Here is a 5,420-nt window from a genome sequence, read left to right on the forward strand (position 1 = left end):
CCTTTGCTATGGTGTCGGTACATGGTGATATTAACCCTATCTTCACTTCAGTTAATCTCAACGAGAGTATGTCATAACAATATATATATACACACACACACACACACACACACATATATATATATATATATATATATATATATATATATATATATATATATATATATATATATATTTCCTGCGACGCGTATTGACGCAAGGGGCCTCGGTTAGATTTCGTCAGCCGTCTCTATCTTGAGCTTTTAATTCAATACTTCAATCATCATCTCCTACTTCACGCTTCACAGTCCTAAGCCATATATATATATATATATATATATATATATATATATATATATATATATATATATATATATATATATATATTGTGCTTGCATGTGTGTGATTTTGATAACACTGAAAAGTAAATACTCTTCAAACGCAAAAATGATGCCAATACATTTACTCAAGTATGTAAGTGATTGTGCATCTTTATAAAAATGTTAATCTCAGTCACTGCGCATCAAACATCTGGACGTAACCGAAGTGAATTCGTCATCAGCTTATCTCTTTAAGCGCAGTAAATGCACTAGACAGAAAGCAAGAAAGAAAGCCAACGGAAATCACTAACCAAAGTATATGAGTAATGGACTGACAGCAGATGGAACCTTTGCTTATATTGTAACACTGTTTAGCGCATCAGAATCTTGGAGTCTTACTAGAGTCTTAGAACATAGGCTAGTAACAACTCAAAGAGCTATGGAAAGAATAATAATGGAATTGAGAGAGAGAAAAATAGCAACATGGATACGAGAGCAAACTAATGAATGAATGATTTGAAGTTCTCTGGCATCCTGACATCGAAGAGCAAACTAAAGTAGAGGATATTCTAACATGTAAGGAAAATAAATGGACATCGGCAGTACATAATGAATGACAGACAATAGCTGGACATTAAGAATAACAGAATGGATCTCTAGAGATTGTTAAAGAAGTAGGTGAAGGAAGAGAAGACGATGGGTTGACGAACTAGCGTAGAAAGTCCATCAACAGACCCAAGCGGAAGGGCATGTCTGAGGCCTTTGCCCTGCAGTGCACTAGTAACGGATGATGATGATGACTGTGTTCTGTAAAGACAATGAACTAATATACTTAAGTCTGCGGCCTTTAAACCACTTCCATTGCCTGGCCCTCCTTGGCCCTAGCTTAGGTGGAGAGGAGGTTTGGGCGCTGATCACATATGTATATATGGTCAGTCTCTAGGGCATTGTCCTGCTTGCTACGGAAATGTCACTACTGTCCTTTGCCTCTGCCATACATGAGTTGCCTTTAAACTAGGTATTGCCATAAAACTTCACAGAGAATTATTGGAGATAATTCTAAAAGATAATAATATATTCAAGACGTTTCCCAAAACGACATTAGAATGTAGAATGGATGAGTACACAGATGGTTCAACATCTACGTAATGGCCAGCACAATTAATGGTCGTACTGAGTCATTTGTAACTTTTGCTAATTATTGGTAATTTGCTTCTGTGAGATAGGAAAAATTCTATATCTAATACTAAATATTGTACGTGACCTGTCAAAAATGGTGGGTAAATATTCAGATAGATATGCACGTAAGCAAACCCCTCTCACCAGGGTATGACTGCTCCCTCTCCCAATTACCAAAGGGAAAAGGAGATCTGAGCGTCACTGTGAAGTTTTATGGGAAAACCTAGTTTAGGCCGCTCATGAATGCCAGAAGCAAGGGACAGTGACACTTCCCTATCAAGCAGGACAATGCCCTGGAGACTGACCATATATACATATGATCAGCGCCCAAGACCCCTCTCCATCCAATCTAGGACCAAGGATGGCCAGGCAATGGCTATTAATGACTCGGCAGATAGACCTATAGGCTCCCCCCCAAACCCCCCTTCCTTAGCTCACAAGGACGGTGAGGTTGCAGCGACCAAAGAAACTAACGAGCTTGATCGAGACTCAAACCCCAGTCTGGCGTTCACCAGTCAGGGACGTTACCTCATCGGCCACAAACAACCCTTTTAGAATTAAATACCTGATTTTATCTTTTGCATGTAAATGTTACATCCTTTCCTCCTATGCAATATAATTCACAACATATATCTCCTTCATTTGTTCTTTTAAAATTCAATTTTAGGTGTAGCATATTACGCCATGCTAATTATTATACGTCAAAAGGATACAATTTAAGTCTCCGGTTACGAATTTGAAAGGAAGTAACGGACGCTTAAACTCGGGCCGTCTGACGTAGTGCGGAATAGCTTCCGGGTGAGTCAACAATGCATAGCTCGAAGTAGGAATTTAAATTAATTTGTGTGTGTGTGTGTGTGTGTGTGTGTGTGTGTGTGTGTGTGTGTGTGTGTATTTTTCAATGTCTTTCTTATATTAATTTAATGTTACATCTAATTTTCTCTCTATACTTGAAACCGATTTATTTAACATCCGATATCGTTTACTTTTTGACAGATATTCTATTGTAGGCCTATTTTAAAATTACAAATGGTAGAAAAACAGAGCTATATTTTTATTTGCTAAGCTACACCCATAGTTGGAAAAGCAGGATGCTATAAGCCCAAGGGCTCTAAGAGGGAAAATAGCCCAGTGAGGACAGCAATTTCATGATGGGTCTACTTAATAATTACAAATGGTAGAAAAACAGCTCAATATTATCATTATTATCAATTGTTAATCTAAAACCATAATTGGAAAAGCAGGATGCTATAAGCCCAAGGGCTCTAAGAGGGAAAATAGCTCAGTGAGGTAAGGATCAAGGAAAAATAAAACACTTCAAGAAATGTAACATTAAAAAATATCTTCTAAATAAGCTATAAAAACTTTAACAAAAGAAGATTTTGAGTGGACTGTTTTCATTTTCCCTTTATTAGTTATTTATCAATTATTGATTCATTTACCTTTGATAAAAATCTCTACTTAATTTTTTTTTTATTTATTTACATATACTCAAATATATCTCGATGATCAACAAAATGAGACTCTTTAGCTATGGTAAGCAGCTCTTCTAGGAGAAGGACACTCCAAAATCAAACCATTGTTCTCTAGTCTTGGGTAGTGCCATAGCCTCTGTACCATGGTCTTACACTGCTTTGGGGTAAAATTCTCTTGCTGAGGGTACACTCGGGCACACTATTTTATCTTGTTTCTCTTCCTCTTGTTTTCTGAAGTTTTTATAGTTTTTATAGTTTATTTATTTCAATGTTATTACTGTTCTTAAAATATTTTTTAATTGTTCTTTACTGCTATTGTAGTTTATTTACTTCCTTTCCTCACTGGGCTATTATCCCTATTGGAGCCCTTGTCCTTTCCTCACTGGGCTATTATACCTGTTGGAGCCTTTGTTCTTTTCTCATTGGGCTATTATTCCTGTTGGAACCCTAGTCCTTTCTTCACTGGGCTATTATCCCTGTTGGAACCCTTGTCCTTTCCACACTGGGCTATTATTCCTGTTGGAACCCTTGTCCTTTCCTCACAGGGCTATTATCCCTGCTGGAGCCTTTGTCCTTTCCTCACTGGGCTATTATCTCTGTTGGAACCCTTGTCCTTTCCTCACAGGGCTATTATTCCTGTTGGAACCCTTGTCTTTTCCTCCCTGGGCTACTATTCCTGTTGGAACCCTTGTCCTTTCCTCACAGGGCTATTATCCCTGCTGGAGCCTTTGTCCTTTCCTCACTGGGCTATTATCCCTGTTGGAACCCTTGTCCTTTCCTCACAGGGCTATTATTCCTGTTGGAACCCTTGTCTTTTCCTCCCTGGGCTATTATTCCTGTTGGAACCCTAGTCCTTTCTTCACTGGGCTATTTTTCCCTGTTGGAGCCCTAGTCCTTTCCTCACTGGGCTATTATTCCTGTTGAAACCCTTGTCCTTTCTTCACTGTGCTATTTTTCCCTGTTGGAGCCCTAGTCCTTTCCTCACTGGGCTATTATTCCTGTTGGAACCCTTGTCCTTTCCTCACTGGGCTATTATTCCTGTTGGAACCCTTGTCCTTTCCTCACTGGGCTATTATTCCTGTTGGAACCCTTGTCCTTTCCTCACTGGGCTATTATACCTGTTGGAGCCTTTGTTCTTTTCTCATTGGGCTATTATTCCTGTTGGAACCCTAGTCCTTTCCTCACAGGGCTATTATTCCTGTTGGAACCCTTGTCCTTTCCTCACAGGGCTATTATCCCTGCTGGAGCCTTTGTCCTTTCCTCACTGGGCTATTATCTCTGTTGGAACCCTTTTCCTTTCCTCACAGGGCTATTATTCCTGTTGGAACCCTTGTCTTTTCCTCCCTGGGCTACTATTCCTGTTGGAACCCTTGTCCTTTCCTCACAGGGCTATTATCCCTGCTGGAGCCTTTGTCCTTTCCTCACTGGGCTATTATCTCTGTTGGAACCCTTTTCCTTTCCTCACAGGGCTATTATTCCTGTTGGAACCCTTGTCTTTTCCTCCCTGGGCTACTATTCCTGTTGGAACCCTTGTCCTTTCCTCACAGGGCTATTATCCCTGCTGGAGCCTTTGTCCTTTCCTCACTGGGCTATTATCCCTATTGGAGCCCTTGTCCTTTCCTCACTGGGCTATTATACCTGTTGGAGCCTTTGTTCTTTTCTCATTGGGCTATTATTCCTGTTGGAACCCTTGTCCTTTCCTCACAGGGCTATTATCCCTGCTGGAGCCTTTGTCCTTTCCTCACTGGGCTATTATCTCTGTTGGAACCCTTTTCCTTTCCTCACAGGGCTATTATCCCTGCTGGAGCCTTTGTCCTTTCCTCACTGGGCTATTATCCCTGTTGGAACCCTTGTCCTTTCCTCACAGGGCTATTATTCCTGTTGGAACCCTTGTCTTTTCCTCCCTGGGCTACTATTCCTGTTGGAACCCTTGTCCTTTCCTCACAGGGCTATTATCCCTGCTGGAGCCTTTGTCCTTTCCTCACTGGGCTATTATCCCTGTTGGAACCCTTGTCCTTTCCTCACAGGGCTATTATTCCTGTTGGAACCCTTGTCTTTTCCTCCCTGGGCTATTATTCCTGTTGGAACCCTAGTCCTTTCTTCACTGGGCTATTTTTCCCTGTTGGAGCCCTAGTCCTTTCCTCACTGGGCTATTATTCCTGTTGAAACCCTTGTCCTTTCTTCACTGTGCTATTTTTCCCTGTTGGAGCCCTAGTCCTTTCCTCACTGGGCTATTATTCCTGTTGGAACCCTTGTCCTTTCCTCACTGGGCTATTATCCCTCTTGGAGCCATTGTCCTTTCCTCACTAGGCTATTATCCCTCTTGGAGCCATTGTCCTTTCCTCACTAGGCTATTATCCCTGCTGGAGCCATTGTCCTTTTCTCACTGGGCTTTTATCCCTATTGGAGCCATTGTCCTTTCCTCACTGGGCTATTATCCCAGTTGGAGCCTTTGTTTTCCTCACTG

The sequence above is a fragment of the Palaemon carinicauda genome, chromosome 9, assembly GCF_036898095.1.
Source record: "Palaemon carinicauda isolate YSFRI2023 chromosome 9, ASM3689809v2, whole genome shotgun sequence".
In the NCBI taxonomy this organism is placed as follows: Eukaryota; Metazoa; Arthropoda; class Malacostraca; order Decapoda; family Palaemonidae; genus Palaemon; species Palaemon carinicauda.